This window comes from Dermacentor variabilis, chromosome 3 (genome assembly GCF_050947875.1).
Source record: "Dermacentor variabilis isolate Ectoservices chromosome 3, ASM5094787v1, whole genome shotgun sequence".
NCBI classification, from domain to species: Eukaryota; Metazoa; Arthropoda; class Arachnida; order Ixodida; family Ixodidae; genus Dermacentor; species Dermacentor variabilis.
Window position 1 is genome coordinate 54,087,378 of NC_134570.1, and position 13,698 is coordinate 54,101,075.

General features: G+C 48.4%; 1 protein-coding gene across 5 annotated transcripts in view; it reads right to left on the minus strand.

The window, feature by feature from the left end:
* LOC142575618 (neprilysin-1-like) overlaps positions 1-13,698 on the minus strand; it is a 31,621-nt gene that overhangs the window by 2,575 nt on the left and 15,348 nt on the right. For 3 of the 5 annotated variants that reach the window (XM_075685122.1, XM_075685118.1, XM_075685124.1), the window contains one exon: positions 12,941-13,056. The gene's annotated coding sequence lies outside the window, so the exon portion shown is untranslated. Of the gene's footprint in view, positions 1-2,800; positions 2,900-2,965; positions 3,038-12,940; positions 13,057-13,698 lie in introns of all 5 variants that reach the window. The other 2 variants (XM_075685119.1, XM_075685121.1) reach the window with 2 other exon arrangements.

Genomic DNA, 13,698 nt, shown 5'->3' on the forward strand with positions numbered 1-13,698 from the left:
CATAGCTATCGAGCCACTTTAAAAGTATGCTTGTTGTAAGATTATTGTGAAAAATAATAAATAAAGTGAAGCTAACGCCTTTCAATCATTTTATTAAAACACCTTACATATATTGTTAAAACTTGCAGCACAGGTGCAATGAGAAATGTTTCAAGATTCACGCGCTACGTGTATTACACTTCTTTTTTTGTTCAGAAGTCCATTATCTTGGCACTTTTGGATCTGGAGGACAATCCCAATTGCTGTCCCCCAGATTTTGGACCTTGCCGTTGAGTGCGGGAGTTGGCCGAGGTTGAGGAGGACTTTGAGATGAAAACTGGAGGTTTATTTACATTATTTACAGTGAGAGTACAAAGAAATTAACAGTCATAAGGTCATTACGGGCCGGCAGCAACTCGGACGCTGCAGCCCGCGGCAAGAAGCTCGAAAGAGATGAATGAAGGAATGCCCTTGGTGCTCCCGATCTCTGACTTTTAACCCCTTCGGTGTCTCGAAGTCACGCCCCGTTCGGCCAATGGCGAGCCCGCTCAGGTGGCGTAATTTTCGGCCAATGGTAGGCGCCCGTGCGAATGTAAGTCACACCCGGAGCAGAGGGTCGCTCCATTGTCTCCACCTCTCCGAGGGAGTACTTCTGTGCGGTATTGCCTTCCTGGTCTGCAACTACCGTCACAAAGTCGGATGGGGGGGGGGGGTTTGCTGCCAGGGCTTCACGGTGCATTACAGCCGTCTTGCCTCACGGCTTGCAAGCGCACAGAACAAGTTGGCGTCCCCCACCTCGTGCGCCGCACGTGGAGCTGTTGTCCCACTGCTTGACTCTTCGCGAAAGTGTAGCGGGAGCCTGGCGCTGTTCCAGGTAACGTGGGTCCCGAGCAAAGCTGCTTTGCGCCTCTGAAAGGTCGCTCGAGAACAAACCGCGCCTCGGGAACGTGGTAGATGTGCTTCTGCGCTCCTTATTTAGGTGTGACGCGATTCGATGTGGTCTGGTGAACTCGAAGTAGGCTCAGGAACAGGTCCCGTACCTAACAGCACGCACAATCGTGCACACGGTGCCAGCACTGTCGAGAAGCAGAAACTTCTGAATTTCTGCTGTTCTTACGTCGCATTGCGAATGCGATGCGATTTGTTTCAATTAAGAAAGTCGCAGTTTCGCCCTTAAGGCGAAGCATCGATTGCGATAGCGAATTAGTAGACAGCTATATACGAAGTAAGAATAGTCGATTTATCGGGCCGTGTAAACTTGGAAACATTCGCTCACTAACTGAATTAGCGAGCATGGTGTGCGCGGGCACAAGTAAACATCACACTCGATGAGCGCGGAGACTAGTTGCAAGAATGCTGTGCGAGCAAGCGTCGCAGCAACAGCGAGCGAAGCGACGTTCGTGCGGTCTATCGCTTCATTGCAACAACAGCGGGAACACAATGCGCACAAAGGTATGAGCAGCCTGCATATTCCTTTGAAGATGGGGCGCGCGCGGTCGTGTAAGCTACACTTAAAGTCTCCCACCCTCCCTCCCTAACTCCCGTGCTGCCTCTCCGCTTTTCTCCATGTATGACGACCGAGATTCAGCCGCGATCATGGAGGAGGGAAACTGAGGAGAGGCCCTACCCCCTCCGCGCGCTAGGAGAAAAGTGTGGAGGAAGTGACGTAGTAGGTTCTCCTCTTTCTTGCTGATTTTTGCTTTCTTGCTGATTTTTTATTTCTTTGTCGTAGTGGCCACGCCTTTCGGGCCACAATGGCGGCGTTGTTTTGGTTCTGTGCGCTCACGCGTGTTGCTCCGTAGGTTTCGTACCATGGCAAAGGCGCCGTGCGCGCAGGTTTGCGTTGGGCTCCGTGTTTTGTTGCGCTGCGTTATCTGGATGGTGCTCTCCCGGATGTTGCTGTAGCCAGGTGGGACAGGAGGAACTAAAGTTCGTGAAATGAACGCGCATGCAACGCTGTACGCGATGTACCGCGCCACGGCAATGGCAACGGACGAAGGAATATCCTCGGGAAATATTTCCCTCTTTGGCGGAATCATGCTAACGTGCTAACGGTTGTTTAGTATTGCTGCGAAGCGCGCGGGTCCGAGCAGCACGGTTGCGCGCAGCTGGCGCAGCGCGGCGTGGTTTCGCGAGAAATGTAAACAAGAGAGGATAGCTGGCCCGACAGGCGGAGCAACGCCATGAGCAACGCGAACTTCCGGCTTCACTTTAGCTTCACAAAGAGTGACGTCAGGACCTCTCCAGAGTTTCCTTCCTCCGTGGCCGCGATTGTCAGTTCCCCTTGCGCCCTGTAGCGATATGCGCAGTTGCTGCCTGAGCACCACGCCGCCCCGTGTCCCTCCCTACCTCCCGACCCCCCACGGCCTCTCGCGCGACTGAAGACGGCGCGTTTGCTCTCCGCTTTCTCCTGCGTGCGCGCCAGATTGAGCCGATATCATCGGTGCCCCTCGCCTACTTTCTCTCCCTCATACAGCATGCGGCGAGCGCCAACTGTGTTATCGCCCTTGGACTTTATAGAGAACATTAGGGCGACGCCGACGCCAAAAATGTCCCTGGAGTGTCCATATATTTGCTATCTCAACAAAACAATTTAGGCTCCCCCTGCCGCATATATTTTTCCCCCAGGAACTGAAAATATCTAACTTCTTGGGACAGCAAATAGAGCACAAGCTTACTTGAACATCACTGAGTATATCAACCGTTTTGCACCAGAGCAGGCGCTGAGCTCAAGAAGCTTCTCTTAATGCTGTTGTTTCTAGCATTGAGAAGCAATCAAGCAAACTCGATCAATAATTTGTTCGACGCTAACATGACTTACCACACCCGCTGAATCGAAGAACAGTTTCTTTTTTCTCGTCTCTTCCTCAGTATTCAAATTGTCCCCTATTTTTAATTTCTTTGTGTGAGTCAAGTAAGCCTGAAATGATGGTGAAGAAATTACCACATATTAAGACTTGTAATGCTTTACCGCAGTATTCCTTACCTTCCATGATAATTTCAAGGCAATCTTGTCGATGATCCCTTCCTTCAAATCTTCGTTGTCCGCTGTCAATGACTGTGTAGAAGTCAAGCTTAGGAAACATAAGCATATTCAAATAGAGCATGTGCTTGGTTAACTATAACCAGGGGCAGTCTTTGTTGTTGGAAATGATGGGGACTCGCCTTAAGAGCCCAGAAATAGCATGCACAAGTTGAACCTTGCGCGATGGTGTAACGCTTGATTTAGATGGCGTTAACCTGGCACACAGACCTAAAAAAAAGATAAGGGACTAGCAGATAGTGAAGCAGCACAGGCACTCCTTCAGCCTCTGCCTGTCCCTTGTTTTCTTGAGTCTGCGTCCACTGTGAACATCACTGCAATGTCCCTAATATATTTCCGTCGGTGACAAACAGGTCGGACGTGTTCTTTGATTTTGTCTCGACTTGCTCAATCGTATGAACTTTCGCATGGCCTTAGACATGGGTTCAAGCTTATACTCAAGCTTTTATTCACTGTGCCTTAAATCGTTACACGTTCCCCTGTCGTAAAGATCTTTTTCACCTCTTGACTAACAACGTCTTTACAGCGAAGCTGTATACCTCTACCCTCAATGCATTTGTCGTGTCCGTGGAGAAAAATGCGCACCGCGATCCCTGAGGTCCTGCAATACCGGGCTGATCCGCGGCTGAAGTGAAGCAAGCTTCAAGCGCTCCGCCCCTAATAATCATAATATAATTATTATTAATAATATAAATAATTATGAAAAGAAAATAAATCGATCAAGATGCATTGATTCAAGTCGATAAGTATTCTGGAATCGTTTGTGAGCAGCCCATGGACTGACGAGCAGGAGACATTCCCATATACGCAAAGGAGAAAATCTATGTACTACCATGCCCTCTTGACTCGCCTTAGAACCGTTAGGGTCACATAATGGGTGCCAATAGAAGGGAGGCGCAGTCTAATACGGCAGAAGGCTAGGTTGAGTGATGAAATTAAGAAATTCGCAGGCGCAAGTTGGAATCGGTTGGTTCCAACCAGAGATACTTGCAGATCTCAGGTAGAGGCCGTCGTCCTGCAGTGGGCATAAAATTGGCTGATGGTGATGAAGAAGACGAAGAAGAAGATGATGATGACACCCTTAACTCACAAGAAGACAATACCGCCGACTGTGGGGACGTATGTGCTGTGCAAATGAAAAACGGAATTGCGATATCCGCTGTGTATATGTCTCCAGGCACACCCAAGTGGGATATCTAGAAGTTCATGAACATGGGCTTTGCATGACTTAGTCGTGATGACACTACCCCTGTGATCATCGTTGGAGACTTCAATGACGGTATTTCAAAACCAGACAAGAAATGGCTCCTTCAATTCGTGCTAGAAGACTTCCGTTTGAAGTGCTTCGCCAATCCAAGTCACTCTACTCAACAACGGTAGTGTATAGATTTAACTTAGGCCAAGATTCTGTCTAAGGCTATAACCAAACAAATCCGACTATATCACAGTAATCAGAAAGCTATCGTCACTACCATTACCAAATGATGGAAATAAATACATGTACCCTTGTCTAACCCAGTGCGATGTGCTACAGCTTTGCTGGTCCCCAACCTTAACAGAGTAGAATAGCGCCTCGAATTTTGGAGAAAGCGGGGGAAAACAGAGAAGTCGCTCGATTGTGTCGGTGTCGTCGCACGCTGAGCACACCAGGGATGGGGCCAAGACCCTTGCTGCACCTCCAAGATGCCGTCCAGGAGCAGCCGATCCGCAGCCGCCGCAAGAGAGGCCACTCTTGCCCTGTGATCGTTGGCAAATGACACTTAACACATCTAAGTGCTGCGTTCTTTCCTTCACTCGTATGAAATTATATCCTAAGTTTCCTTACAAAATCTGTTCGGCGGAAGTTCCTCGTGACTCTACTTACAAATATCTTGGCGTTTATTTTTGTACTAATCTTGTCTGGAGCTCTCACATCAATAAGATATGCGTTAAAGCTAACAGAACTCTAGTTTTTTTACGTTCTCATCTGCACCTTTCGCCATCTACCATCCGTCAACAGGCCTACCAAACTTTTGTAAGCCCTCAACTTGAATATCTTTCATTGATCTGGTCTCGTCATCAACAATACCTAGTGGATAAATTGGAATCCGTCCAAAATCGTGCCCGCTCGCTTTATAACTTTTACTTACAGTCGTCAATCTAGCATTACCCAAATTAAACACGATGTTCCCCTTCCGGACTTGGAATCCCGCCGCTCTGTTGCCCTTCTATGTCTCTTTCATAAGTACTACTATAAATCATGGTGCAGCTTTATTTTCGCTTGAAATTCCTTCTCGCACATGTCCTCGACTTCATAACCATCTCAGTTTCAGGCACATTTTTGGCCGCACACAGGCATTCAATCACTCTGCCTTACCGTGCGCCATCACACTATGGAATTGCGTTCCAAATATTATTGTTTCATTAAAAGATCCTGCCAAATTTCGTGAACCTTTGGAGCTTCACATGTTCGCTTGACTATGTTGTACGACTTTGTATTGTATTCGCCCTTGTATCGTATTTTCACTTTGTTTTGCATTGTATTCTCTTGACTTTGTATGTATTTTTCCAATGTTTGCCAGTGTTCCTTTCTTGCAATGTATAAATTTATTCATTTCTCCTACTGTGTAGTTCAGTTTTTTGCCTTAAATATTTGTCATTCTTCTGTAAACCCCCTTACCCAATGCTCCTCCGAGCCTGTAGGGTAAATAAATAAATAAATAAATAAATAAATAAATAAATAAATAAATAAATAAATGATGCCGCGATCAGGCAGGGGACGTGGGGGTGGACCGCTGGCAACGCGCCTATCCGGGTAAAGCGCCGTAAGGTTCTGTTGCAACGTGCGCGTTGCATATGTAGTCGAAGGTCGTTACAGAGGTGGTGACGGGCACAGTGGCGGGGTATGCTGGCTTTGCCAGGGCGTCAGCCTCCTTGTCACACTGGCGTGAGAGGGAAACCGTTGTAGCGACCCAGCCTTGCCATGTTACTGTTAATAGTGTCGTAAAGATGGCAACGGCGATGATTCTCTTGTAATGCGTACGCACGAATTGGAACCAGTACGGAACCAGTACGGAACCAGTACGGAAATGAAATCGGAAAAGAAACGTATGTGTCGGTACTTTTCGGAAACAAAACACTGTTCATATCATTATCCTACAATTTTACGTATGTTTTCTGGAACAAGGAAGCAGTCTTGATTAAGTAAAAAAAAACATGCTTAATATTGAACGTGTTGGAAATACAACTTAACCATAGCAATTGCCGCAAGCGCTAAATAAATCATTGGTCGAAATAAAGATACTACTTAGAGCACGTGAGGGGGCTTCTGGTTATGGCTTCCAAGCTGTGCTGCACTACATAATCTGGCTCCGCAGCAACAACTTTGTAGTTGCATGTGGTAATGAGTTTTGTTGTTGTGTGTGGCAAAGCCAGTGTCAAGAAGACGCCATTTATTATTTCATTTGTTAATCTGTTTTGTTTACATCAAGTATGATGTATTACATGGGATGTATCTTGTATTGTACTTTTCGTTCATACCACAGTTGTAAGCGTGCCTACGCGTGAATAAATTTCCTTGTCAGCTTACACTGTCGGCGGCGATAGAATCAATCCTACCGTTACGCCATCATCACCATCAGAAAACAGGGCCAGCCTCGAAGTTGATGGCAGCGTTGGACTCTCGCCAAGCCTGGATGAACTCGACATAGAAATGGCGGCCCCACGAGACGTAAAGCGCGCTCATGCGTCAGCCTCTGGCTCGGACGGCGGCCCGGATCGCCGTGCCGAGTTACGGCGGCCCAAAAAACCTCGGCCTTCTTCGAGAGGGTCCAAGAAGTGACGCGTGCACTGCATAAGCCCGGGACTTGTTCCCGGGGCGCCTACTTGAACAACACGTCCAGGTCAGTTTGGTGATACTTTAATTAAGTATGGCTGACACCCTAAACATTTTTTCATGAAACGCACAAGGGTTCCGAAGACCTGTAAAACAAGCCGAAATTATCAGCGTGGCCTGCGCAAAAAATTGTGACATACTGTGTTTGCAAGGAACAAATTTTTTCACCATTGGATATGTTCATACTTTCAAACGCACTTTTAACCTAGACTGTTTTTTCTCCTTCGCGACATCACGCTATAGTGGAGTTGGTATTATCATTTTCAACCGAACTCTCTTGCGAGATCATCATGTCCTTTATGATGGAACAGGGCGGATATTGGCATCTGATTGTGTACTATCTTCATTTAGGTTAGGGATTTTGTGCATATATGGACCCGCGCAGGCTATTAGGGCCAATGATTTTCGTGATCTGGACGTGCATTCCCTGGACGGTTGTCACGTGGATCTTGTTGGGGATTTTAATTTCGTCTTAGACACGCGAGCAGATGTGCAAGGCCCGGGCTGGGGTCGCCCTGATTGGAACGCACGGGAGTTGCGTCGCCTCGTCCAAGCACTTTTCGTTGCTGGATGCATAGTCATTTTCATGGTTCTTTATTTGCCTGGACGTGGCGACGCGGCGCGTCGTCAAGCAGGTTAGACCGTACCTATGTGCCAGGCAATTTAGCTTGTATGTCACCCTATCTGATGTGATAACATTACCTTCATCTCCTGTTTATAGTTCCGATAAGAGACTAGTTTTACTTGAAATTCGCTTCCCTGCTTCCTCATCGGTAAAACCTTGGCGTCTAGACATCCGCGTTCTACATGACGCGCTTTCGCGCTCTTGCTTATCAAGCGTATTGGACGCCTCTGTTCCTAGATCCGACCCAGAGTCATGGGACGCGCTCAAGGTGCAGTGGCGTCTGCATTGTTCAGTTGAATGTCGTGCACTCAGACGACGTATGTCAGAAGAACTGGCGGATACTGCCACAAAGCTCTGCATTACAGCTCTGCACGGGCTCGGTCCGGCCCGAAAGCCCGAACCCGGCCCGGCCTGCGGGCCGGGCTCGAGCCATTTGGAGATTCTCTTACTCGTGCTTGGGCCGGGCCCGGACCAGGCTTTCTATGTCTAGGACGGACCGGTCGGGCTACCCGATCTCGACGGCGTACCTTATGCGAAAGTATGCTTGTCGTCGCGCATGTAGGTACAGCAGGAAGTGCAGTGTATTTATTCATCAAAAATAGAATTTACAGGGACAGGTGAAAAGTACAAACGCTAACAAAAGGCAAACGAAAGCTAGCGGAGGCTCGGAATGCGTTTTCGGTTCTACCAAGTACCGACGCTTTGGAAAAGCTGCCGCTTGCAGGCGCATCCCAGTAAAAAGGCTGAGAAGGGAAGCGTTTGGGAAGCGAAGATAAGTCTGTGTACCGCGCACGCAGGGTCGCCTTTGCCACACATACAAATTAGCCAAGCGGCGACGTATAGGGGGCTTTTCCAATGGGCAGCGGTATTGCTTGAAGACTGGTCGATGACCGAAGTCGACAGGAAGCACACGTCAGTCACTGCCCATGCTAGAAAGGTCACTTGTTTTCTTTCAGCAGCACCTTAGAAACGGGTGAACTTTTTCAACTCGCCGCTGTCGGCACCCAAAAAAGGGGCCGATCGGGTGTTTTGTGGCATTCTCAGGACGAGGCTTCACAAAGCTCCGAAGACGCGCACCCGGAAGCGCTTGCCTTATCTCTTGTTCGTCTTCCCGACGCTGCCCGATCGGAGCAAGTAGCTAGTTGCACAGCCGGGCTCGAGGAGCGGAAAGCGCGCACCGCCGCCGCTGCTCCAGTCCGGCCATGCTAGTTGCAAGCCACAATGACGGGGGTTCAAGCAGTGAACGAAACTTCAGCGCTGCCGGATTCATAATACAGGAGCGTCGCACTTGCTTCAACCCTTCATCAATGGACAACTTTTTGTTTTTGCACAAAAGCTTAGAATAACAATTCTGTGCGCGCGCTGCATATGTATATATTCACAATTTTGTCATATGGAATGCAAGAGTTCAACATCCTAAAGTCACTTAAATAAACTGATTTTCCTGATATTCTTTCTTTTTGTGTCGGCGTCGCCTTATTGCAGGTCGGGCCGGGCCCGGCCCGGGCCTTAACACGGCCTAAGGCCGAGCCAGGCCGAGCCGGGCCGAGCGAACTCAGGCTTCATTAGCGTCGGGCCGGACCGGGCCGCCTGTGGTAGTGTAGGGCCCGGGCCGGGCGCGGGCTCAGGATTGCGGCTTGTGAACAGCTCTACTCTGCATTGCCCTTCGAGACAATCAACTGACTCCGCTGATGCGGTCATGGCAGCGTGGACTACAGAGGCGTTTCCAACGCCTCATCGCAGCGTCGTCTTTGTCAGCTGCTGCTTGGCGATGCAGACATAATCCGTGTGCACACCCTGAAGTTCTACGCTTTGCAAGAAACTCACTTTTAGACAGGCTAATGCATTCGGTTATGTGGTCCCAAGAGCACTTCCTCTTACATCGCCTCCCACGCGTGATTATTCGCTTTTTGTAACGCACTTTGAAAACGTGGCGCGTACGACTATGCAAATAGATCCTGGCTCCCGAGGATTGCGTACAATGCTTAGTGAGCTGCCTCAGGTTCCACCTGAGGTAGCTGACCATCTTTGTGCACGGTCATCAGCTGGTGAAGTGAAGGCAGCATTATTTTCCATGAAGCGTGGCTCGGCCCCAGGGCTGGACTGGTTACCCGTTGAGTTTTATTTAACATTCTGGGAAGACATTGGTGCCAGTTTCGTATCTGTTATCAGCCGCTGCTTTGAGAACTTTGAATTCCCGTCTAGTTTTCGCGAGGGTCGTATTGTGCTTCTACCTAAGCACGATCCATCATCAGTTCGTCCAGAGGAATGGAGGCCAATCACGCTTCTCAGCGTTGACTACAAAACCTTCACAGCTGTAGTCACCCGGCGCTTGGGAAGCCTGATGCCTTCCTTAATTGGACACCATCAGGCATGCTCAGTCCCTGGCAGAGAGATACACAGTCTGTCGTTCGTTACGTGTGACATAATGACATACACGCTGACCAGGTCAGCACGTGGTCTTTCAGTTTCAGTAGATCAGGAAAAGGCATTCGATCGCCTTGAACATAGCTACCTACATATATAATATACTGACCGCATTCGGCTTTTCGTCGAATTTTGTTGAACTTATTAGGAATGTCTATTCAAATATTCCAAGTACATTGTTCCTTGATGGTCGAGAAAGTGCACCACTATTTGCGCTCATTAGTGAGCGACGATTACGTATGTGGTCTAACACTGCCTGGTAGCGGTGTTGTGAAGGTGAAAGCCTTCGCCGATGACATCACATTATAACTCAGGAATGAAGACAGCTTAACCCGTCTTCAAATTTTCACTGAGTACGGAAATAATTCAGGTGCTGCGCTGAATTTCTCAAAGTGTCGTTATTTGCTTATTGGTTCACCACACACACGCCTAAGTCACCTTCTCCGTCTTCAAAAGAGCAATTATCTCCTTATTTTAGGCCTTGATTACACCTATGATGACATATCAGAATCTGCACGGCTCTCAATTCTTGAAGATGTAAGGCGAAATATTCAAGATGTTCAAGGGTATGATTTACCCCTATTAGAAAGAAGGTACTTAGCACAATCTGTATTTTGCGGCCGAGTGTGGTACGTTTGTCACGTTTTGCAGCCACCATTACGGGTTACTAGGTCCTTGCAGTCCCTTCTGGGCTCCTTCTTCTGGTCGGGCCGTACAGAATTTTATCTGCCGCGCGGCGCTTGGACAACCACGCTCTCGCGGTGGGTTCGCGTTCCCATCGGTGCCTATCCGCTGCCGGCTGCTTGCCCTGCGATTTCTGCTCCGCCTGTTGCAGCGTGATCAGTGTCCCATGCATGAACTCACCTGCTATTTCCTTGGCACAAAAATCCGTGACGTGCTAACGGGGGTACGCTTAAATCGCGGACCAGAAGTGTAAACGCACCTGTATTTTACTCTATGGCCGTGGCATTTTATCACCACATATAACGAGTATGTCCTGATGTAGACGTTCTCGAAAACCGTGTTATAATTACTATGTCAACCTTACTGCTTACTCTAGTTCATCCAGCGCGCCGCGCCCGTTCGAATAATGTGTCGTGGGATGCGATAACGGCATCATTTCTGCCTGGCCACCTGCGCGACTTCATGTGGCGTCTAGGGTGGCAAGTGCTTCCTACTCGTGAGAGGCTTGAGCGGTGGGGCGTTGTCCCATCTTCGCTGTGTCCCAATTGTCCCCTTCAAGAATCCAATAAACATGTGCTGCTGCAACGCGTTGTCGCTAGGGTAGTTTGGAAGGCCATCCATACTGGTTTCGGTGGCCTTGGAGTTAACCGCTTTATTACATCTGGTCGCTGCTCACGTGGCTGATTCGCGCGACTTTTAATTGCTGCGGCCGCCTTTTGTCTATGGCGTAACCGGTGCGAGACAGTTGCCGCGGTACATCATGGCCGCACACTGTTTCCACTTCTGTGGTGGCTCTACTCTGAGCTACAGTCGTTTCTGTCAGACGAGTTTTTCCTCCTTGTAGAAGAACGGTTCTTTCGACAGTGGCCATGCCGTTTCCTGTCGGTGGCTGATGGACGCTCATGACTTAATTTTTGGCCACCGTGGTTCTTGTAGCCAGGCCATTTAAAGTGTCCACTGAATATACATGTATGTAGATGCCCATAATTTCCGTCTGCTTTCGTATGCATGATCATCTTTGCATGCATGATCGTGTGCATGCATGATCATCTTGTAGCATCGCTACAAAACTATGTAAAGTCACATCATTATTGTACATAACCATTGTGTAAATTGTATATATTGAACAAAATTTTCTGATATGTCACAATTAGTTTATGTGGAGAACACGGGAAATGCGGGCGATGGAAATTCAAGACGATGAGCAAAACGAGAACAAGATGAAAGCAGCAGCCAACGTTTCGACAAGTGGACTTGTCTTCTTCAAGGCGACGTATGCTTTCCTCGCCACAGTATATATAGGGGGGGGGGGGGGGGTTACTAGTTTAACTGTGTTTATAACTGTGCGTTTCCGTGGGTATATGTGCGTATATGTTAGTGAGTGCGGACTCGGACATTTCTTTCAAAACGTATGCTTCGTATTTCGCGTATGTCATCGTCGTGGTGGAATTGTTTCCTGATTGTGACTCAGTGTTCGTATCGTCTTTTGTTGAAATAAACTTTTTCTGAAATGCGCTGCTACTTCATTTTTTCCGGTGGGGCCTCATGGCAAACCAAAATCAACGAACAATTTTTCCGGGCGTTCACGTTCCCTCGCCATCCCGGCCCTACGAAAGCGGATGACCAGCGAAGCTGTTGAAAACCGACGCTACAACTGCTGAGGGGCGTATGCAATAGTTTTAACGCGACAGGCTTAGGTGTCTACGTTCGCGGTGCCCTTGCCAAAACATTTCCGTGACATGGTTCCACGGTTCTGGCTTACTAAGGGTGTGCCTAGTGCATGTCTGATTGCATACGTGTTTGTGGTCACAGAGCTAGACGCGTTTGCTACTTCTCGCGCGTTCGTCGTCGTCGTCATCTCCTTCCACAGCTGGCTCCCACGCCACTCATCATGCCAGCATTCCCTGCGCGGTCTGTGAGTGGTAGCGTTGGCTAACACTCACAGGGTTAGTTCTAGTAGTAAAACATTAATAACCCAGAAAGTGGATGGGAAAGCGGCGCCGCGGATGTTTAAATGGTAATAGCATCGCACGCGTCAAGCGACGACATGGATCATTCCCCGCCTATGCCAATTTGTTTTTTCATCCACTAAGTTTCAATTAATTTATCATCTCTTCAATTCAATTAGTAAGTGCAAGTAATTTCCGCGATGTCATCCTTGTTGCCAATGTTTGTTGGCTCCTCAGTTCCCTTTCTTCCATATATATGTTAATCAACGGGTAATCTTCGCTCACAGTACCTTATTTAGAAAGCTATCGCGAGCGTTCCAAGAGCAATCGGAAAAAGCGAGAAAGAATGTCATGCTTACCACCTCGTCAATGCCGTCGACATCCCGGCATACTCTTGCACACGAGGGATTACGTTCGTAATATTGCTCAAGAGTTCTTTTCGGACATATCGACTTGTCGCTGACTGACTCTAGGTCTTGGAAGTCCAATGTGCCGGGGAACGATGAAGGCATGTTTAAGTCAAACAACACTTCAATACATCGCAACAATTCTACATGTATAAATTCTAGAACGCAATGCTTTGGTTCTTTTGGACAGTAACTACTTCTATCAGTCAGCTAGTTCACTTGTGTTAGAAAAAAAAAATGTCCCAGTGTCTTCCGAAATGCGAAGCGTCGATTGCGATAGCAAATTAGTAGGCAAGTATACGAAGTAAGTACAGTAGTTTTATCGCATTTACAAACTTGCAAACATTGGCTTACTAACTAAATTAACACGCACATCACGCGCGCACGGGTAAACATGAACACATTTCTGTCGATGACCGCGTAAACTCGCAGTCAAAGCACTTGAGTGAGGAAACGCAGCCCCGGCAGCGAGCGAATTGACATTCGTTCCGTCTGTCGCTTCAACGAGAACTAAAACGTCGAAAGCGCAGCACATACGAAGCTACCAGCATTCGGCGAACTTTGTACACGTCGCAGATCGCTACGAAGATGACGCCCGTGGGGGCGCGCACGTTGTCCACGTCGCAGATCGCCTTCAACATGTGGCACCCGGGTGGGCGCGCCGTAAGGAGCAGCTGCCGCAGTAGGACGCCCTCCTCTCTTGCCTTCCC